This window comes from Lacerta agilis, chromosome 11 (assembly GCF_009819535.1).
Source record: "Lacerta agilis isolate rLacAgi1 chromosome 11, rLacAgi1.pri, whole genome shotgun sequence".
Lineage (NCBI taxonomy): Eukaryota > Metazoa > Chordata > Lepidosauria > Squamata > Lacertidae > Lacerta > Lacerta agilis.
In genome coordinates, this window is record NC_046322.1 from 50,623,658 (window position 1) to 50,647,795 (window position 24,138).

Consider the following 24,138-nt stretch of genomic DNA (forward strand, 5'->3'; position numbering starts at 1 on the left):
TTAATCCAAGCGCAACCAAGTATTATTTTTGGAAGCATATTTAGTCAGGTAGTTTTTGAAGCAAACCCATTCCTTTTTTACCTTGTCTCCTGAGTGATTTCTTATTAGTTCTGTCATTTTGGCTAGTTTGAGGTACTCGCACAACTTCAATTGCCACTCGTCTTTCGTTGGTATTACTTTTCCAGCATTTTGCTATTAGTATTCTAGCCATGCTCTCTCAATCTTTGTCTTCCTACTATAGAATCATAGAATTCTAGAGTTGGAAGAGATCCCAAGAGTCATCTAGTGCAATCCCCCTTCAATGCGGGAATCTCAACTAAAGAACCCAAGACGATGGCCATCCAACCTCTGCTTAAAAACCTCCAAGCAAGAAGAGTCCACAACCTCCTGAGGGAGTCCATTCCACTGTCAAACAGTGGAATATAGACAGCTGCATCATCTGTCTGAGCCAAATATGAGTGTGTGTGTGTGTGTGTGTGTGTGTGTGTGTGTGTAGACAGTTTTGCAGGTCCCCATGCTGCCTTTTTGGGAGACCAGATGGCAACTGTTTTTCCTCGGCTTTAATTTCTGAAGGGTTGGCCTCTGGGACATGACCGCGTTGAATTTGCAATTTGAGCAAACATGCCTGGCTGATAAATAACTTCAAGGGCCCTTCATACCTCAGTTTACAGATGGCTCTTATTTATGCTGTTGGGCATCCCTTTTCTCAATCTTTTCATTACATAATCCTTTCATTACATCATTTATATCACACACCTTGCAATGCACATAGTTTTGTTGTTTCCAGAGTAACTAACAGACAATAGCACCATTCTAAGTAAGTCTATTCCAACCATGGCCTGAGGCACGTAGGGTTTTAACGGTTAAGACCAACACTGTGAATGGAGCTTGGAAACTTACTTGGAAGTGTGTGGGATCGTTTCAGTACGTGCAAGGTAGGATTTCCTCACCCAGTTCCCGTTAGCAACCTAACCTGGCCCCATTGTTCTCAACTAACTTCAGCTTCCAAACTGTCTTCAAACAAAGGCAGTCTCATGCAAAGTGTGCCGCAACACCAGTTCAAAATTATGACAGGAACACTTAATTCCTCTCTCATCTTTGTAGTCGGCTCCATTAGCAAAGCAGTACAAGCACACTCAGGTCCTTGTTTCCACTTCACCCAGTTCCCCACATCATTTCCCTCAGACACCAAGCTTCCTGGAGGCTTTAGCTGGCCCATTGTTTATTTATTGCTTCCCTGTTTTATTTTTAGATTCTCTCCAGCCACCATGCAACGTTTGTTGCGGCTACAAAGTTTGTGAGGTGACGCCACTAGGATCTGAAGTGCAGAGCAAACAAAGTCTACATTATGCTGCGCAGCTCGTGCCCCTGGTTTCAATGTTTCCCGGGTGCTCCCCAGAAGAACTGCTTCCCTCTATGTATTCACAGGTGGATAAAGATGTTCATTCTGCCCCTGTGAATCCTGCCGCCTGAGGCGCTCACCTAACCTTGCCTCATGGATGGGCCGGGACTTTGGCTCCTACCATAACTGCAACAGCATACTGCCACTAGGCAGCAGGGTTTTTATCGCGGAATGAGTCTACTTCCCACAATCTCACAATCCTTGGAGCATCTGTGGTACACGCAGAACGGTGCATGCAAATATTGTAGATTTTTTTTAAAAAAATTAAAAAATAAGGCTGTTCTACCATTCATGGCACCTTCATTATATACCTTTAGGCGCCAGGCAAAAACGTTCCCTTTTAACCAGGCCTTTGGTTGACTTGATTGACATCCTTTTAAAATGTGGCTCTTTGGGGGGGGGGGGGTTATTGGGTTGTTGTTTTTATTTTGATTATATATATTGTGGCTTTATATTTTGATTTTGTTCTGTGAACTGCCCTGAGACCTCTGGATATAGGGCAGTATATACATTCAAATAATAATGCTGTAATAATATTAATAATAGCAATAATACCACTCACTGTCGCGGTCACTCTCTCAGACCTGAGCAGCACCCCCGGACATTTAACGGTCTATTGGTAACTGCCCCAACGACATATGGTATATCCGCTGCCACCAGCCAGTATTCACTCTGGCAATGAATAACTCACTTCAGATTCGGATTGTGGTAAAAATAAAACATAAGTTTCTTTATTGTTTGTACAAAGCGCAATGGTTTCAAATGACTTGGTAAAACGTTTAATATAACTGTTGTTGTTGTTCAGTCGTTCAGTCGTGTCCGACTCTTCGTGACCCCATGGACCAGAGCACGCCAGGCACGCCTATCCTTCACTGCCTCTCGCAGTTTGGCCAAACTCATGTTAGTAGCTTCGAGAACACTGTCCAACCATCTCATCCTCTGTCGTCCCCTTCTCCTTGTGCCCTCCATCTTTCCCAACATCAGGGTCTTTTCCAGGGAGTCTTCTCTTCTCATGAGGTGGCCAAAGTACTGGAGCCTCAACTTCAGGATCTGTCCTTCTAGTGAGCACTCAGGGCTGATTTCTTTGAGAATGGATAGGCTTGATCTTCTTGCAGTCCATGGGACTCTCAAGAGTCTCCTCCAATATAACTGTATGGTTATTCAGATAAGTATATTTCAACTCTCTACCTAGTATTCCAATAACTATCCCTAATGCCTCCTGTTAATTATTCAACCTGCTCTAGCTCTGCTCTTTAGCTCTATCTCCCTCTCTCTATCCCTCTCTAACTCAACTGCCTCACTTCCAACCTCTAATTGCCTTTTCTATCCTCTCTAACTGCCATCCTTCCACACACTAATTGCCTGGAGAGCTCCCATTGGTCAATCTCCTCCCTGCCAAGTTAACCCTTGGAGAACCTTAGGGTGAAACGCCACACTTACGGGTCGTGTCCCCATGTCCCTCTGGTCTAATAGTCCCTCTCCCTCTGGAAATCTGGTTTATAGCAGGAAGGGGGAATCTTTTTTGCACCCCTGAGGAGAGAATGGGACAGTCGTTCCCCCTGTAATTAACCATACTCTCCAGATTCCCAGCATTCTTAAAAGGAGAATAAGAAGAAGAGTACTTTTCTAGCACTTGTAGATATGTAACAAAATGTCCAGGTACTATTAGTCTCTGTTTTTGTGAGAAATGAGATTGCTCATCTCCTCTCAGTGTTTTTCTTTGTTCCCCTTCTCTCTCAAAAATTCCTGTGGATGCCCATGGCTACATTGCCCTGGGGATAATGTGTCAGAGAGTGATGGTTGTGGGTGGGTTTGAGCTAGTGATGGACAGGACTTAGCTTAAGATAGTGGCAGGTGTGGCAAATTTAAGTTCCTCTCAATTTCTTATTTTTCCATCTTAAATTCCGTTCTCCACATCTTCCAAATCAGTTTGCAATTTTTCAAAAAAAAAGTTCTCATGAAAATTCAGCAGCATTTTACAGCGATCTTCCCTCTAATATACACATTTTATATGTAATTTCCCCCTAATATACAGATTTTTGCAAAACAGTTTCCCCTGATATTGAATTTTTGCATGTTGCTTTCAGTAAGATCTGCATTATTGGGCAGGGGGCAGGGCTGCTGGGTTGTTTTATTTTTATTAGGTATTTTGCAGTTTTATATCTTGATTTTATTCTGTGAACCGCCCTGAGACGGGTATAGGGTGGTATATAAATTCAATAAAATTATTATTATTATTATTATGCACACTTTACGTTAGCATTTGCTTGGCTGGATAAGTGCATTGAAAAATTCAGAAAAGTGCAAATGATGACTGTGTTCTACTTCTCATATTGCTTTGGAAACTGCAAATTATGGAGGCTCACCTTTAAATGTGAACTAGATAGAATTGCTCTTGCCAGAAGTTTGAGCTGATCATTGCAGAAGGCTTGTCTCCATCGTCCTTCCATTGATCCATATATTTTTCGATCGCTGCCCCAGCCCTGTTCCACAGCTTCCAGGTCCTCACCTGCATAAAATTAAGCTGAAGTTTGCTCACGCATCCCAGGAGCCTCAGCTTCCACACGCCCCTGATTCATAGGTAGTTATTGGTAGCCCCAGAATCAGTACAGAGGGCGATTTCAGGCATTTCTCCAGATGGAGATCTTTGTGGGAGATTTTGCTAAGTGGATTAATTTTGCCCCTCCACATAGGCTTCCCACATGATTTCTGCTTCTAGTGACAACCAGGCGACATGCATGAAGATTAAAAAAATAATCCTTAGTCACTGTGAAACTGTGTATCTGAAGAAGTGTGCGTGCACACGAAAGCTCATACCAAGAACAAACTTACCGGTAGTTGGTCTCTAAGGTGCTAGTGGAAGGAATTTTTTATTTTATTTTGTTTTGACTATGGCAGACCAACACGGCTACCTACCTGTAACTGGAACTATGGAAGGCACCACATTGAGCCGCATGAAATGGAAGTCCATCAACGTCACCAGGTATCTGAAGAAGTGTGCATGCACATGAAAGCTCATACTAAGAACAAACTTACTTGGTCTCTAAGGTGCTAGTGGAAGGAATTTTTTATTTTATTTGTTTTGACTATGGCAGACCAACACGGCTACCTACCTGTCACTGTGAAACTGCAAGCCATTCTTAAAGTGTATTGATCCTTTCCCTGATTGCTATTAGTTCCCACCAGAAAAAAGCCAGGGACTATTATCAGTCCTATTCTAGCCAGCTGCTTCTTCCTTGAACTATATTTTATTTTTCATGGAACTCTCACTGTTTAGTTTAATTTTTTAGTTGTTTGGTTAATAGTGTTCTATAGAAGGTAGCTGTTTTATTTATGATTTGTAATTGTGGCGGGTGGCTCTATGGGTTAAACCACAGAGCCTAGGGCTTCCCGATCAGAAGGTCGGCAGTTCGAATCCCCGTGACGGGGTGAGCTCCCGTTGCTCGGTCCCTGTTGCTGCCAACCTAGCAGTTCGAAAGCACCTCAAAATGCAAGTAGATAAATAGGTACCGCTCCAGCGGGAAGGTAAACGGTGTTTCCGTGCGCTTCTCTGGTTCGCCAGAAGCGGCTTAGTCATGCTGGCCACATGACCCAGAAACTGTACGCCGGTAAAGTGAGATGAGCGCCGCAACCCCAGAGTTGTCCACGACTGGACCTAACGGTCAGGGGTCCCTTTACCTTTACCTTTAATTGTTTTGCTGATGATATGTTAAGAACTCTATATGGTTTATGTTGCCATTGTGGTGTTCTATTATGTTATTTATTGTTTGTGAGCTGCTTGGGGACTCATGTGAGTGAAAAGCAGCATAGAAAAATAACAAATGAAATGAAGGAAGGAAGTTGCTACCCAGGCACACTTGGCCCTACTTAGCATATTATAGTGAAATTTCATGGGGAAATGCTGCATGGTTGATTTAGAATGGGGATGGCATTTATGATCAACCCTGGCTAATGGGTTTTCTCTGAATATTGTAAATTTGCACATAATTTCCACTTCAGTCACTCACTCATTGCTGTGGCTGCAAGGAATTTCTCTCTCTGTCTCTCTCAGACACAGAGAGAGGGGGGGGAGAGAGAGAGAGCTGTAAATATGCCAAATATTTGACAAATTTAAAGCACATCTACACCCTCTGCAAGAATCCTGGGAATTGTAGTTTACAACTCACAGAACTACAGTTCCCAGCACCCTTAGCAAATTACCTTTCGAAGAATTTTGGTGTGTGTAATTTAAATGCATCTGCAGCCTCATACACAAACACTCTTCTGGGTGTCTGAGATGAATGTTGCAAAACAAGGCACCAGGGACCCTGGTAAATAATTATAATTTTCCCATGGTGCCTGACATCCTTAGTATAGGCATCTGGCAACTAAGAGGAACTGCATACTTCAGGGCTGGTATTAATCTAAATGTTATGCTGTGTTAATTACTACTTTTACCCCTATGAACATGTCTGAGCCTTAAGACTGATTGGAAGGTCTACCCTTTTTACTGGATATTGAATTGATGGGGTGCAAGGCAGAAAAGGTCTTCCAGGTGGTGGCCCCACAAGTAAGGAACTCTTGCTCGGGAGGGGGGATATGAGAGCAGACAGATGCTGAAATCTTTTTATTCTAGCAGGCATTTTTGAGTTCTTTGTTTTGCTAAAATAAACCATTGGTTGGGATAGCTTTAAGGCCGTGGTTTTGTTGTTGTTGTTGTTGTTTTGTCATATTTTGGTTTGATTTTATTTTGAAATATATTTTATTTCGTATATAAACAGATATTGCAGACATACACAAAAATAAGTTCACCTCAGTTATAGTGGCAAAAAGCACGACTGGAGTTCATTTTTCAATAAAATAAATAACCAGTTAGTTATGGGTTGGAGCCAGAGTAAACTACTTCTGCTTATATTCCATTGCAATCAGTGTGAAACATTAGTTGTGAGAAAGAGAAGTTCCATTCATTTCAATGGGAATTAAATTTAATAACCCCGGTCTGGATCCAAACTGGGGATGCTGGAGAAATTTGCTTCTGTTTCAATGTACAGGTGAACCTATTTAATTCACGTTTTCCGAAGCAACACACAAAGCAAAACAAATCACGGCCATTCTTCAAAATTTGGCCCTCCCCTCTCAAAATTTTGCAGTGCAATTCTTCAGCCAAGTAACATGTACAAAAATGAAGTTACTATATCAATGCATAAATTAGTGAAAACAAAATACAAAAATGCATTATATTTGGGAAGGCTGCCTTGCCAAAAAAAGGGTAAATTAGGGGAAATTCCATACAAAAATGTGTATATTAGGAGAAGGCAGATCAAGATGTACCGATAGATCTCTGTATGCTTCAAGTAGATTGGCAAGGACTTCTGAATCCTAGTTATTAACAATGGCAGCAATAAAATGTGCACCTCTTACATCATATGGTCAAAATGATTTTATTTATTTATTTTGCGGGGGGAGGGATAAGCAGGAGTGGATTTGTGTGTGTGGAAGGAAAACTGAGTTCAGTTCTAGTACTTCAACAAATTCCCAGGCTCAGAATTATTTAATTGTACGTGTGTCTTTTGTATCAGCTCCTAACTGCGTTGTGTCTCCAGCTGCTTTTGGACCACATTGTCCATAGCAAACAGGACCAGTGGTCAGGAATGATGGGAATTGTAGTTCAAAAAGAGCTGGAGACCCAAGTTTGGGAAACACTGATTCAGAGGTTCAAGTAAAACAAAACAAAGAGAAAAGAAATGCAGATCTGTCAATTCAGAATGTAACTTTATTTCAAATAAGTCCTTTTGCATTCCAGGATTCCAGAGCCACACAGAACTAGAGATAGTTAATTAGTTTCACTGTCATGATAGAATCAATTCTGATGATAAGGAAAGAATTCAAGTCAGGGAAATACCTCCCCCATACAAGAAGAAGGAGAAGGAGAAGGAGAAGGAGAAGGAGGAGGAGGAGGAGAAGGAGGAGGAGAAGGAGAAGGAGAAGGAGGAGGAGAAGGAGAAGGAGAAGGAGAAGGAGAAGGAGAAGGAGAAGGAGAAGGAGGAGGAGGAGGAGGAGGAGAAGAAGAAGAAGAAGAAGAAGAAGAAGAAGAAGAAGGAGGAGGAGGAGGATAATAATAATAATAATAATTTATTAATTTATAATAATTTATTATTTATACCCCGCCCACTCTGGGCGGCTTCCAACAAAGATTAAAATACATTAATTGAATTAAATTAAATTAATCAAATGTGTATTGTTTTACACATTGCAATATTTTCTGGTAAGGATGTTTCTGTAACCCACAGGGAAAGTCCTTCAAAATATCAACCTGCATGACTAACAGATCTTCAGTGCATAGTGACTGATAATGCTATAAATATGTGAAATTTGATTCAGTGCATTCTCAGCTATTGAAAGGTGGCAAAACTTCAGGAGATGAAAGCAAAGATTTGGTTCACAAAGCAGAAGCCCTGTAACAGAACCTGCTACCATTGACGGGAAAGGTTGGTTGTAACTGCACTAAGCGCTGTGGTTTTAGCACGGCTTTCCGCTTTGTGTTTCATTTTCATAAGTGATGTAGAAAACCACAGTCAGATCCTTCAGTCGCCGTTAAATATGAATGGCAAGAGGATGCACAAACAGGCTGGGAACCTAATGTCTCAGCAACCAAAACTGATTTGTAAAAATGTTACGTGGAAAAAATACGAGAGAGACATTTCACACACTTTTGTAAATCAAGAAAATCTTTAATAATAATAATAATTTTAAAAAACAGGCTGGGAAGAGCTTCATGGATGTCAAAACATTTTGGTGCTAAGATATATCAATGTGGTGTTTGGTTTCATGATATGGAAACGTGCCAAGTTTGCAAACATCTTTATGGTTCCATATTAATTTAGATCACCAGGACTGCTCACATGTTTAAAACCAAGCAAGTATTTGTAGTAGTTAAGGTGGTGAATTATTTCCGGCATAAATTTTATAGTGTTCAGACATCTCCATGAAAAGTCTTATTTGAAGCAAATGGCCTTCGTTATGTAACCCTGTGCAATGCAGGGTTTTTTGTTGTTGTTTTTTTTAAAAAATAGGCTTCACTGTAAATAAACATGGTTTTTGCAGAGCTTCTCTGGAGAAACGTATCCAAAGGTCCTTTGAAATCACAAGGTTATCATCTGTCAGGGACATGCTCTCCTTCTTACGCACTTGCAGTCAGCATAGTCCACAACAAAGAAAAGGAAAGTATTTCCACTTGTTTATGGTTGCTGGGTAACTAGTCCCAAAGCAAAGGGAGGCCGAACAAACAAAAGGAAGTGCCTGTCATTTTGCCACCAGGTGAACAATGGAAGGGCCCAAATGTTGCCTGAAAACTGGGTACCTGGAAGACTATAAATGTTACAGGTGAAGTAAAGTAATTCTAAGTAATTCTCAGCAAAAGAAATTAGGAGATTCTGCAAGAAGAACATGTCAAGACACCCTCCTTCTCTATATGTGTTAGCACAACTCTAACACAACCACCCATCCATTAGCCCCAAGCAGACGTTTCCCCCCCAAATCCAGTACCTGCCAGGGTTAGAAGCAAAAGTGGGTGGAATGATGCATGTGACTCTTACATCTGCACAACAGACTATGTTCCAGCCACACAAAAGTCAGATATCTTTGTGCAAAAACACGTCTCCATCTAGGCACGCAAGAGGCATCATCAGAATTCAATGACACACTCCCATACCCCTCAACTACCCCAATTAAACTGGGACATCCTGGTCTGGGGTGCCATGCTCTTGCACAAGATCACGGAGCTAAAAAATGCACAGCATCATGCATTTCTGGACTCCGTGTTCTCACGCAGGTCACATGAGGAGCATGTCCGGAAAGAAGAAGAAGAAGAAGAAGAAGAGTTTGGATTTGATATCCCGCTTTTCACTACCCGAAGGAGTCTCAAAGCGGCTAACATTCTCCTTTCCCTTCCTCCCCCACAACAAACACTCTGTGAGGTGAGTGGGGCTGAGAGACTTCAGAGAAGTGTGACTAGCCCAAGGTCACCCAGCAGCTGCATGTGGAGGAGTGGAGACACGAACCCGGTTCCCCAGATTACAAGTCTACCACTCTTAACCACTACACCACACTGGTTTTTGGACTCAACATGATGGAGGATTTGCTCTCTAGCTAAGCAAAAGCACTCAAGGAATACACAGAGAAGGACTGGGAAGATGCAAATCCTGCAGAGTGTCCTGAGAGTTGGATAGACAAGCCTGGAGGTCCACATTCAACCCCTAGGTCCTTGCTATATACAGCTGAGCTCAATTAAGACCAATGAAATTAATGTTTGGGGTCCAGGTTTCTACCCCTAGATGTGGTTCAATGGGTGGGACTGTCAGGATGCTGTGAGCTGCTCCCGTCTGGTTGCCCAGGAAATTATAAAGACAAGGAAAAGTTTCTTACTGTCTGTTTTTATTTCAGTATTACAGAGAGAGGCTATAGAACCCAGCCTCTTGGATAATGGTGTTGTCCAGAGTGAATCTCCATCCCCCCATCTCTCCCACTTCCTCATGCCCTCTGTCTTCAAGCTCTTTGCTCTCCTACTTTTAAGGCTCGCCAGGTTCTGGAATGCTTTGTAAAGACAGTGTCAGCCAGCTGCCACTCGGGTTCTGCCTCCTCCTCTCCCATTATTTCCCAACTTTTCTCCTCATCTGCCTCTGAGTTGTGACCTCCCACAAACCACTGTTGTAAATCTATATTGTCTTCCTCTTCCTCCTCCCTGGAAGGGTCAGGATGGGGAGGCAGTTTCCATCATTCCTCCTCTGCCCAGTCCCTGACAGGGACAGAACCACCAAACCACCTCCTGGGCTGGTGGGTTGTTGTTGCTTACTGAGTGGGAGAGGACAGAATGTGGTCTCCAGATTACTAACAGAGCAAACTGCAAGGAGAATAACATGTCATTTTTACAACTGTTTTTCTACCCTGGTCTCCAGCTGGTTTCTAGCCTCCATTGAGAAAAGTGTGGTTTGGTTTGTTCAAAATGGTTTGTTTTACTTTTTAAGTTCTAATTGATCAGAGGGCCATATACATACCACATTAGGTAAAGGTAAAGGGACTCCTGACCGATAGGTCCAGTCTCAGACGACTCTGGGGTGGTGACGCTCATCTTGCTTTACTGGCCGAAGGAGCCGGTGTACAGCTTCCAGGTCATGTGGCCAGCATGACTAAGCTGCTTCTGGTGAACCAGAGCACCACACAGAAATGCTGTTTACCTTCCCGCCGGAGTGGTACCTATTTATCTACTTGCACTGCATGCTTTCGAACTGCTAGGTGGTCAGGAAATGGGACCGAGCAACGGGAGCTCACCCCATCGCGGGGATTTGAACCCCCGGCCTTCTGATCGGCAAGCCCTAGGCTCTGCGTCTTAACCCACAGTGCCACCCGCATCCCACACATACCACATTAGGTTCCTCTAAATATACTCCCTTGTACATTCAGAGCATCCTCAGAGCCCCTGATCCATCACATCCAAACTAATTGAGGTATGGTGGGTCGTTTCTCAGGACTCTTTCAGCCGTAGAACCCTGAATCTTATTAAGCAAAGGAGGATACAAGGAATGTGATTTTCAGCAGTTCAAGTAACAATGCACAGAACTGTATTTAATTATGCAACAAGGGCTATAATCTTCTGACTCAATGATATGATATATTGAAAGAGAAATAGTTTCATCTTGAATCATAGACAGAGAATAAGCTCCTATAATTTCATTGCACCTTCTGCCTATTTCCCTTATATATCTTGTAATTGTATTTACTGTAGATTTACTGATAAGGAAACTGAAATCAAACGACCCTCCCACCTCTTAAGAGGTTTTTGGTTTTTTTACTTACCTGTCAGTAAATCTTCAGTGACCAGAAACGCAAGAAGTATTAGAGAGATGGGCAAAAGGTGAAAAGAAATTGTGGAAACTTCTCTGATTCAAGATGAAACTATTTCTCTTTCAATGAACCAAAATATCATCTCTAATGGTAAACTGAACACCCCTTACACCATCTGATTCAAATCTTGCCTCTTCCTTGCCCTCATCATACCAGGTGGATTTGCAACAGCTGCTGTCTACCTCCTTCAACCCTTGTCTAAGACTCTACAATTCTATGATTTCTAAATGCACCGGAGAGAGCGTCAGAGTGGCTCTACCGGTGTGGTTGCACCAAATTATTATTTTTTTATAAGAATTAACCTTCTCACTGCCTTGCCCCTTCCGCTCCCAGTACGCAACAGCAACCCATCTGCTGGGAAGCTGGCATAGCAGGTCTGCTCCATCCAGCAAGCCCCTTCGCCTGACTCTGCTTAGCTTGGAGTAACCCCCATTGAATTAAATGAGTCTTACTTTTGAGTAGACAGGGCTAGGCTGGCACTTTAAATCAGCTGAGCTTACAGTGTTCTCGTATGCATGGCTGCTCAGAAGTCGGGCCCATTGAGTTCGGTGCAACTTATTTCCAGTTAAATGTGTGTATAGAACTCCAGTCTTAGATCCCATTGAAATTAATGGGGAAAGCCATGACTAGCTTGTACCGTTTATTTCAACGGGACCTATGTTCAATTAACTTAGTCAGAATTCAGTCCAAAAGTGCTTAAATTAACACTCTTATCATACATCTTGCAGCCACTTTCTTGTGCCCCAAGATGTCATTAGCACATAAAGTCAGTGGCTATCCTTTTTCAGACCAAATAAAATGTATATAATCCCTCTTACTACATTAAGCCCAATTACTGGAAATTACAAGGATTGTAATAAGCCTTAAGAGACTGGTGTGGCAGTAACAACCTATTATTCTGATGGGCTACAGGCCATCTAAGTCACCTTTGCATAGGTTTATCTGAGGCTTCCCAGAACCACTGTGCTGCAACAGAAGCTTTAAAACACTTTAAAATCCCACTTGTTTTGCAGTTTGTATGAGCAACCTAATTTCTCTCCAGGTTTTTATTTTATTGAGGTTGTAGCTTAGCTTTTATCTGAGTCATTTTGTGGTCACAGTTTCCTTAAACAGTTTCCTATTTTTAACATCTCAGAAGGGTTCATGCACCATGCATTCTTAAGAACAACCTAGGTACCTGATTTAGTTTCTTTCTTAATTTTGGCTCAAGGAATGGTTTTTGTTGGAGAATTATGATCTTTTGGATTTGGAGGGTTTCGATAATGTATTTGGATGGCATGCTTATTTATCGTATGACAAGATTTATTTATTTTTTTGCCAAATCATTTTATTAAATTTCCAGTTATAATTATCACATCAAATATTCTAATTTTACATATAAATATGATCCAAATAATCGACAACCACATAGTCACCTTTGACTGGACTTAACTGTCCAGGGATCCTTTACCTTTTACCTATGACAGCCATTTGAAACCTCAATGTATCAATTCCAAAACCATGTAGGGTGGTTGCTGTCTTAAGCCTCCAACCCAACACTGGGTTACACCCAGTGTTACTGTCTTGCAGCTTCTCCTGATTTCTCCAAGTCCGAAAGAGACTGACAACACCCATTTTTGATAGCCGCTAGATTTAGATAAAGGCCACAAGGATGTCCCCACATAGGTGCTATTGCGGACATCAATGCTGAAGCGACTGGATGCATGAAAACTGACTCACATTTTGAAAGTTGCAAGAGAATAAAATGGCAGTTTTACAACTGTTTTCCTGCATTGGCCTCTAGTTGTTTTCTGGCTCTAATTAGAAACAGTGTGTTTTGTTCTCTTTTCCTTTTCCCTTTCCAATGTACAAACCATGTCAGATCCCTCTATATACGCTTCTCGGTACATTCAGATCCTCCTCAGAGACCTTGATCCATCTTCCCCAAGCACCTGAGGGTACGATGGGTTGCTTTTCAGAACAGGACCATTTTAGCAGTGGGGCCTTGATTCTTATAAAGCAGGAGAGCATATAAAGTAGCTTACAGTGTGTTTTTCAACAGTCAAGTACCAATGCACAGAAATGTATTTAATTATGTAAAAAAAAGAACTGCAGCCTTCTGATTCAGTTTACGACTAGATATGTTCTTTGGTTCATTAAAAGAGAAATAGCTTCATCTTGAATCACGGGTAAACAAGCAGCTTCTATATAATTTATTTGCATCTTCTGCGTATTTCTCCAGCATTTATTTGTGGTCGCTGTGCATTTACAGACAAGGAAGTGGAAATCAAATGACTCTTAACAGGTCGTGAACACCTCTTGCACAGATGGTTTCAAATTGTGACTTTTCCATTCCCTACTCATACCAGGGGACCTTACAGGGGTCACCGTCTCCCTCTGCCCCACCATAATCTTAGAATAAATCCAGCTATCATAGCTTATTTCCAGTGTTAGTCATACCTGGAGTAGATCCATTGAAATTAATGAACATGAGTAACTAAGAGGCATAATAGGTTTACTCTGGATACATAACCAGAAATGGCTTGCTATATTGAGCCAAGCTGCTACACTAATTGCCCGACAGGTGGGTCACTTTTGCCTATCAGGAGGAGTAAGATGGTATGGCGGCTGTTGTGGTGCAAACACACCAGAAGGACCACAATGTAGGCTTTGCCAATGCATCTCCATTGTGCTAACCTCACTCCTGGTACAGTAAGTAATAGTGACACACCTGCCAGGAAGCTAGCAAAGCATGTCCCCACTGCACCACAGTGAGCTTTTTCTGGAAGAAGAAGAAGAAGAAGAAGAAGAAGAAGAAGAAGAAGAAGAAGAAGAAGAGTAGTTTGGATTTGATATCCCGCTTTTCACTACCCGAAGGAGTCTCAAAGCGGCTAACATTCTCCTTTCCCTTCCTCCCCCACAACACACACTCTGTGAGGTGAGTGGGGCTGAGAGACTTCAAAGAAGTGTGACTAGTCCAAGGTCACCCAGCAGCTGCATGTGGAGGAGCGGAGACGCGAACCCGGTTCCCCAGATTACAAGTCTACCACTCTTAACCACTACACCACACTGGCTCTCAGTAGCAACGCTAACCTACCTTAGGAGGTTGTTGTAAGGATTAATGAGTTGGTGTGTGCTTCGAGACACTCTGTAAATGCTGTATGGTTAGTCGTATAAAGAGTGGAGAAAAGAAATACACATTCAGAAACTCAAAAAAGATCTGAGAAACAATGTGCCAAGACCAGAATCTAAATTTTTATCCATGGTTCTCAGATGCCTTAGACTGTCTGTCTTATGAAACTGTTCTCTTGTGCTTAACTTCCAAATTTCAGAGGAAAGGTCCCACCATTATATAGGCGACACAGCAGCACTGGTTCTCAAAAGGGTGTGTAACACACACTTAGAAGAATCCTGAGAATTGCAGAAGTGGGGGTATTTAGGTGGAAAACCTGAGAGAAAACCATAAAGGCAACAGCATAGAAGATTAACTGAGAGAGGGGGAAAGGACAAGGAGAAGGAAAAGAGAATGGAATTGAGTGGCTAGAAAGGGAGGAGAAGTGGAGACACATAGAAATATTAAGAGTAGAGAGAGTGAACCATCATATTGTCTGGATAGGTCATTTTCTGCTCGTTTGATTACAATTTCAATCCAGTACAATGTTTCAAAGAGGGAGAGGAGTTAGAAGTTGTAACCTGCCAAAGCAGTAGCTGTAACTTAATTTTTGCACGGGTCACTTGAAGCCAATTTAAAATAATAATAATAATAATAATAATAATAATAATAATAATAATAATAATCTGTAAATAATTTCCTCCACAAACTGTGATATAACATGAATTCTGAGTAAAAAATAAAGCAATTGCCAAAACAGAGGCTGCTCTTTGGAAGGAATTTTATTGATGAAGGAAACAGGAATAAAGAAGTGTACTTAATTGCCTCTTCATTCATTTCCTTTTGACTTAACAACACAACATTAGCCTACAGTTACAATTGCCAACTTGCTGACATTCAGCCATCTGGGAAGAAATAATGTTGTTGCATTGCAGAAGGACAGAAGTGGGATGCTCCTCAAACATAAAGGCTCATAATTTTATTTAATTAAATTAATAATATTTTAATTAATACTTTTAAATTATTCCAGCATTGCTGTTACAAAACCGGGCTGTTAAGTGAACCTTGCTTGATGTGCTTGAGCAGCATTTTCCAAACTGGTGAGGAAAACATCTTCACAGAAGGAATACCAACTAGACAAAGGAGTTGTTCACGTTATTGCTGTCACTGTGCTGGGAGTTTCATGTGAACTAGGGATTGTTATGGGTTGGGGAGGTCAGTCTTGGATGGTGTCCATAGATCCCTTTCAAACCTATGGTCCTGAATCTGTGAGGGTAGGAAGGGATAATAGGAAACCTGCTGAACCAGCCAAACCAGTTTCCTTTGTTAAGGTAATGGCCTTGGCTGGCCAGTTAAGTACCGCCATTTACATGTCCTAAATGGTTGTCATAGAGACAAATGGATGTGCCTCTTCTGAGCTCACCTGGCTGGATGCCACATCATCCAAGGATGGGGGGAAATAGGCCGAGGCAGGGGCTGGGTGTCTGCGAGTTTTGGCTGATGCTGGACTTGACTGCTCTGTGCTGGACCCAAAGCTGGGACTTGGGATTTCTATGGAAACCTAATGGGGAAGCAAGATTTGTTGGAGTGTTGAGCTCCTCCATTTTATGCTCAGGTTGTATGTATGTGTAAATAAAACCATACATATTAAAGACACCACAGGCTCCGTTGACCTTCAATCTGAGGAAGCTGAACTCTGGGAAAGTGTAGGCACTCCTGGAGTCTCTTGCCACTTGGAGATTGAGGTACCTGCAACAATACAATGGGTTCTACAGGCCAGGCAAAAAATGTTATGTGCTGAAAAGTAATGGCATTAGTGTCTAGCGCATGTATTCTGAGAATACACTTTCACAGAATCCTTAACTATATGATAGTGTTACAAAAGTTGGGTGCCACCCCCACTTTCTGTAAGATCCCAGGGGGCTCCAAGCATTCACCCAAGGTCTGTGTTCCTTTGGAGAACTGAAACACAGTGCAGATTGTCGTAGCTTTAAGAAACATGGTTTATTCACCTATTTACACCTTCAGTCCGCATGGTGGGAGTCCAGATCTAACAGCATTTCAAGGGGGGCTTGTCCCACACAGCAGTGCAGTCTTGGAACCCAAGGCATCTCTTGCAGTCAGCCTGCCCAAGATGGGTCCCAGTCTTTCTTCTTCTTCCCAGAACATCATACTGAAACACTCTCTGTTCCTGTGACCTCAACCCCCCCCCAAAAAAAAACACCATTGGGAACAACTGCTTCCCCAGGCCAAAGGACTGCTCTCAGATGACCCACCAACCCCTTTTGTCATGTTAACAGATTTGCCCTTCACTAGGCCAGCCAGGCTGGTTTGCATAAGCCAGCCCAGGGATTCCTTGCATGGCAAAGCTCTGCAGTTATTCCAATTAATCAAAATCCTACCATTTATTAATTTCTAGGGTTTAAGGGGGTCTTCCCAAAATCTATAACAATAGTTAAAGAGTAAGATCAGATGAATGACCACTAGCAGTCGGAACATGCAGGATGCTGGAGAAGAATCATAAAATCCAAGATCTCTAAACTCGATTGAAGTCTGGCTTCTCTCTCACAGAACTTTCAAAATTCTCTTTACTCTTAAATTACTGTATTTTCCAGCATATAAGATGACTGGGCGTCTAAGACGACCCCCAACTTTTCCACTTAAAATATAGAGTTTGAGATATACTCGACCGCAGATTCTCCACCCGGCGTATAAGACGACCCCCGACTTTTGAGAAAATTTTCCTGGATTAAAAAGTAGTCTTATATGCCAGAATATACAGTATATATATATTTTAAAGCATTCAGTGGAACAATCAACTCTTTCTCCCTTCTACAGTGGTGCCTCTAGTTACGAACTTAATTCGTTCTGGAGGTCTATTCTTAACCTGAAACTGTTCTTAACTAGAGGCGCTCTTTCGCTAATGGGGCCTCTTGCTGCTGCTGCACCGCCGGCACACAATTTCCATTCTCATCCTGAGGTAAAGTTCTCAACTCGAGGTAACTCTTCCAGGTTAGCGAAGTTTGTAACCTGAAGCATTTGTAACCTGAGGCGTTTGTAACTCGAGGTACCACTGTATTAACTTCCCTCTCTTTCCATTATGTGTTTGCATTTAAAAAAAAATTAATGTCTAACTTAAAATAAATACAGAATAGTTAAAAGAGGTGGACGTATTTACAAAGCCGTAATCTTCTAGTCATGCCCCAATCAGTTATAAAATATGTCCGAGACTGGATGAAGAATGAGAGCATGAATTACACTTGTGTCTCACGTGAACAGTTACAAAACTAACATATCCTGCATTAAACCTCCACCTGAAGGTCAAACATTTCTCCTTCCCCAGAACCAACCGAGCCTAGAGATAGTCGAGTGTAAGAAACACAGATAGGATAATGGACCCAACTGTAGCTTTGGCAATGTTTGTTTTTGTTTTTAACTTATCTGGAAAAGAGAAAGGAGTATTTTTCATGCTTAGCCCATTCTTTTCAAATTACTGTCAGCCACAAAAGATGGGGAGGGTAGAGTGCTTGGGACCAACAGAGATGCTGTGCGCTGTCGTGGTCCTGTGTTGCCTTAAGCAGCAATAATGTAGCATTGACTTCAGTTCCCAGCAACCCAAGTGTTACTGTCCAAGTCCTACCGTAAAACAAAAGCTTATGGTTTTCTTCATCAAATGCCAGGCTTCAGGGAAACCGATCCCTGCCCCAGTGGGCAGCCAAGAAGCAGATACAGTGGTACCTTGGTTGTCGAACTTAATCCATTCCGGGAGTCCATTCTGCTCCCAGAAGGGTTCGAAAAACAAGGCGCCACTTCTGGTTGGCTGCAAGAGCTTCCTGCACTCAATCGGAAGCCGCGTCAACTGCGTCGAATGTTCGGCTTCTGAAAAACATTCGCAAACCGGAACACTCACTTTCGGGTTTGCAGAGTTCGGGAGCCAATTTGTTCGACAACCAAGGCGTTTGACTACCTGTAATTCAACAGGTAATAATTCAAGTTACTACCAAGTCCTTTATTCACTATTCACAGCAAGAGGCTTGAAAAGTGCCTCTCCATTCCAGTAATGGCATAGCTCCGAGTAAAGTCCCACCCCCACCATGTCTCCTATTGCATGTCATCTCTGCACCAGCTGATCTCTGCTTTCTGCTCTGAGCTTTCTGTACTACTACTACTACTAATAATAATAATAATGATGATAATAATAATAATTTATTATTTCTACCCTGCCCACCTGGCTGGGTCTCCCCAGCCACTCTGGGCGGCTTTCAACAGAACATTAAAAACAGAATAAAACTTCAAACATTAAAAACTTCCCTAAACAGGGCTGCCTTCAGGTGTCTTCTAAAAGTCTGATAGTTGTTTATTTCCTTGACATCTGATGGGAGGGCGATCCACAGGGCGGGCGCCACCACCGAGAAGGCCCTCTGCCTGGTTTCCTGTAACCTCACTTCTCACAGTGAGGGAACCACCAGAAGGCCCTCAGAGCTGGACCTCAGTGTCCGGGCAGAACGATGGGGGTGGAGACGCTCCTTCAGGTGAACTGGGCCAATGCCATTTAGGGCTTTAAAGGTCAGCACCAACACTTTGAATTGTGCTCAGAAACATACTGGGAGCCAATGTAGGTCTTTCAAGACTGGTCTCGGTGGCCACTCCCTGTCACCAGTCTAGCTGCTGCATTCTGGATTAGTTGTAGTTTCCGAGTCACCCTCAAGGGGATCCTCATGTAGAGTGCAGTGCAGTAGTCATGCGGGAGATAACTAGAGCATGCACCACTCTGGGGAGACAGTCTGCAGCAAAGTAGGGTCTCAGCCTGCATACCAGATGGAGCTGGAAGACAGCTGCCCTGGACACAGAATTGACCTGTGCCTCCATAGACAACTTTGAGTCCAAAATGACTCCCAGGCTGTGCATCTGCTCCTTCATGGTCACAGTTGCCCCATTCAGGACCAGGGAGTCCCCCACACCCACCCACCCCCTGTCCCCCCAAAACAGTACTTCTGTCTTGTCAGGATTCAACCTCAATCCATTAGCTGCCATCCATCCTCCAACTGCCTCCAGACACTCACACAGGACCTTCACCGTCTTCACTAGTTCTGATTTAAAAGAGAGGTAGAGCTGGGTATCATCCGCATATTGATGAACCCCCAGCCCAAACCCCCTGATGATCTGTCCCAGCAGCTTCATATAGATATTAAAAAAGAGGAGGGAGATTACGGAATCCTGAGGAACCCCACAAGTGAGAGCCCAGGGGTCTGAACACTCATCCCCCACCACCACTTTCTGGACACAGCCCAGGAGAAAGGACCACTGTATAACAGTGCCCCCAGCTCCCAGCTCTGCTAGACGGTCCAGAATGATGTTATGGTTGATGGTATCAAAAGCCGCTGAGAGATCCAGCAGAACTAGGATACAGCTTTCACCCTTGTCCCTAGCCTGCCGGAGATCATCGACCAGCATGACCAAGGCAGTTTCAGTCCCATGATGAGGCCTGAATCCCGATTGGAAGGGATCCAAATGGTCCGCATCCTCCAGGCGGGTCCTAGGAGAAGGGGGTGTTCAGGAACGCTTTCTAATGATAATGTTTCAGCCGGGTGCTCCGGCTCTACTGCTCTCCCCTTCCCTTCCATTATCTCCCAGCTTTTCCCCTCTTCTGTCCCAGAGTCATGACCTTCTTTAAAGCCCCAAATGGCCTCGGTCCAGTATATGTGAAGGAGCGTCTCCACCCCCATCTGAGGTCCATCACCGAGGGCCTTCTGGCGGTTCCCTCACTCCGAGAAGCCAAGCTACAGGGAACCAGGCAGAGGGCCTTCTCGGTAGTGGCACCCTCCCTGTGGAACGTCCTCCCACCAGATGTCAAAGAGAACAACAACTACCAGACTTTTAGAAGACATCTGAAGGCAGCCCTGTTTAGGGAAGCTTTTAATGTTTGTTTGATTGATTATTGTATTTTAATGTTTTGTTGGAAGCCACCCAGAGTGGCTGGGTAAGCCCAGCCAGATGAGCAGGGTATAAATTATTATTATTATTATTATTATTATTATTATTATTATTATTATTCAAACCACCATTGTAAATCTATACTACCCTCCTCTTTTTGGAAATGTTCGGGGAGGGGGGGGGGCTATCTCCACCATTCCTCCTCCGATGTCCAGCCCCTGACACCAAAATATGCTAAATCTCAAGGCAATACAACTTCACTCATCCATGTTTTAATCATATTTCTACCTCATTTTTGCTTCCGGTATTTATATAACGAGCTTGAGACCTACTGAGTCTTTTATAGTCATGCTCCCGAGCTTGGAAGAAAGTCACAGAGCCTTGGACAGCTTCAAAGCTGAGAATTGTAAAGCGGCCAGAAAACTCCAGCAACTCCAGCAACAGCAGCTATCCTGGGTGAGAAATCTCAGAAAGTGTAAAGCCAAATTCTGGGAATGAGGCTCATCTGGAGCATATTAAAAATTGTGCATCCTCATACTTGAACTTATTCCGCTTCCAGACTTTTTCACAACCTACTGACTTCGTTGTTGATGAGTGTACCCTCTGCACCAGATATTCAGTCTTCAAAGCCTTTTCACATTTGTGCTGATGCGTGACAAACTTCATTGCCTATCCATTTTCAGAATAAAATGGTTACTCCAGCCCATCAAAGAGTGAATCCTCCGACTTGGCTCCGTATCCATGTTTCTTTTTCAATATGTTCCTTTTAAAAACCTCTCCAACATCTCTATCCTGCAATTATGCTTAGCTTTAAAGCTGAAGGGAATAGTTTTCACCAGAGTCACATTCTTTGCTGGGGCACTAATGCAAGTTCATTCTGCTACACTGTCTGTGAACTGGAGTTTCATAACAGACAACACACACCACCTCTGCCACTGAAGACATGTCAGCCTGTATGTGTACACACAGAGAGAGACACACACACACAGGCAACCCCCCATTTACACACATTCAATATGTGTGCGACTGTGCATATGCACATCACACTGAACGCAGAAGTGACCCAAAAACATTGGCCTTTTGCAGCCTTTTTAATGGTGTTTCAAATATACGTGATTTCATTTAAACACGCAGTAACCTGGAACGTAACCTTCACATTAATTGGGAGTTGCTTGCATATGTACAGGTGAAACTCGAAAAATTAGAATATCGTGGAAAAGTCCATTTATGTAAGCAATTGTTTTCATTAGCTACTGGAGTTTAATATATGAGAAAGACTCATGACATGCAAAGTGAGATATGTCAAGCCTTTGCTTGTTATAATTGTGACGATTATAGCGTGCAGCTGATGAAAACCCCAAAGTTGAAATTGTTAATTTGGGGTTCTCATCAGCTGTACGCCATAATCATCACAATTATAACAAATAATGCTTGACATATCTCGCTTTGCATGTCATGAGTCTATCTCATATATTAGTTTCACCTTTTAAGTTGAATTACTGAAAGAAATGAACCTCTCCACAATATTCTAATTTTTCGAGTTTCACCTGTATGTTATCAACACACACACACACACACACACACACACACATATGATAGGGCTGCCATATTTCAAAAAGTGAAAATCTGGCTTTTTTTAGTTGTTCCTAAAGTTGTTGAGCTCAGTTTTCTGATCTACTTTCTGGATCAAAAGGAGAAAGATTGTGTTGCTAGTGGTAGCTGGATAGCACACAACAGGGGCACATTAATGAATTAATCACAGTAAATCAATTAACACATCAAGTTACGCATATTTAAGGCAGAATGATTAAATACAAGAAACTGAAGCACGTGCCTCTGCTTCCCATCAAAAGAAACTAGAAACTAAAAGTCAGAGATGTTTCAAAGCAATGCTGAAATTCAATCTCCATATTTTCACACCGTTTCTGACATCTATTTCAGGGCTAATTCAAGTGATGTTGAACCTGGGAGAATGTGCTCGTAAATGTAAAGAGGAGTGCCTGAAGTCTTTTTACCTGAAGATAAATCCTGCTAAAAGGAAGCGCAAAGACAGAATCGGGTCAGATGTGCAGCTATGAAAGCAAACCAATCTACAAGGTGAGATCAGCAGGCATTTTAAAACAAATGACATTTCTAAAGGCACTTAAAATAGTTATTAAACTCTTGTCTGACATCACATCTTTATTTAGGGCCTGCACTTGTTCTGAATTGGAGCAGGAAAGGGCCCGAAACAATCCTGCTAGGACATTTTTGAAGAAAAATTATAAATCATATTAATAGAAAGATTCTACACGCCCACCATAAAAAAGCTCTGAACAGCTTGGGTTATTTTAGCTTTGAAAGCATCGGAAAAACATGAAGTACCTTTTAAAACAAATCTGGATCCCACTTGACAAAGTATATTTAAAAATTTTAAAAAAACAAAACACCCTGTCACTGCAGCATCCTCCCTCTCTCTATTTTGCACAAAGCAGACGTCACATATTCAGCCTACAATATGCATATTTTTATACAAAATCTCACAATGCAACGTATTACTCTAGAACCAGTTATCCATTTATGTCATTTATTGGAGAACCTTGGTAGCTTAACAGCTATAATAAAACAGCTTGGGTCCTTCTAAAATTAGTAGGCAAGGCAAGTGCCAATAAGTTTTTTGTTTTGTTTTGTTTTGTTTGTTTGTTTTTGATTTGATATCCCGCTCTATCACTATCCGAAGGAGTCTCAAAGCGGCTAACATGCTCCTTTCCCTTCCTCCTCCACAACAAACACTCTGTGAGGTGAGTGGGGCTGAGAGACTTCAGAGAAGTGTGACTAGCCCAAGGTCACCCAGCAGCTGCATGTGGAAGAGCAGGGACGCGAACCCGGTTCCCCAGATTACAAGTCTACCGCTCTTAACCACTACACCACAGATATGTAATTTGTACACATATTTGTTCCCATATGATGTATTTATTATCCTTCCCATCGTAACTACTTCCAACCCATTCATCCAGCTTGCATCCTAAAAGGTAAAGGGACCCCTGACAGTTAGGTCCAGTCGCGGACAACTCTGGGGTTGCAGTGCTCATCTCGCTTTACTGGCCGAGGGAGCCAGCGTACAGCTTCCAGATCATGTGGCCAGCATGACTAAGCTGCTTCTGGCAAAACCAGAGCAGTGCACGGAAACGCTGTTTACCTTCCTGCTGGAGCGGTACCTCTGTATCTGCTTGCACTTTGACTTGCTTTTGAACTGCTAGGTTGGCAGGAGCAGGGACCAAGCAACAGGAGCTCACTCCACCGTGGGGATTCGAACCGCCAACCTTCTGATCGGCAAGCCCTGGGCTCTGTGGTTTAACCCACAGCGCCACCTGCGTCCCTGCTTGCATCCTACTAGGCTACATAATCCCATATCTAATATTATTTCCCATCAAGGCAAATTCTTCATAATCTGAATTAACCATATATAGAGGATTCTACTTTACATATGTTACTTAACCGTAGCACTGTAAGAATTAACCAGATATTTTCCAAAAGGGCTTTGGGGGGGGATCAGCTAGAGCACTGGGTAATTCCAAAACAGAAGAAATTTGAGCTAAATTCATCTCCCCCCACCCCCTCGATCTCTCTCCTTGTATTATCGTGGCTGGAGGGCATTTGTGGGCTTTCCGAGTCACTTGCAAACTGGCAACTCTATCCACGGTCCATATGCCAGACATCAGTTGACAGCAGCTGGTTGGAAAATAGTTTAATCTCTTTCAAAGGCCTTAAAACCCAAAGCTTATGACTATAGGAAGGTACGGACTCAAAAGATGTCATAAAACACTATAAAGGATGTTGGGGGCAAGTGGGA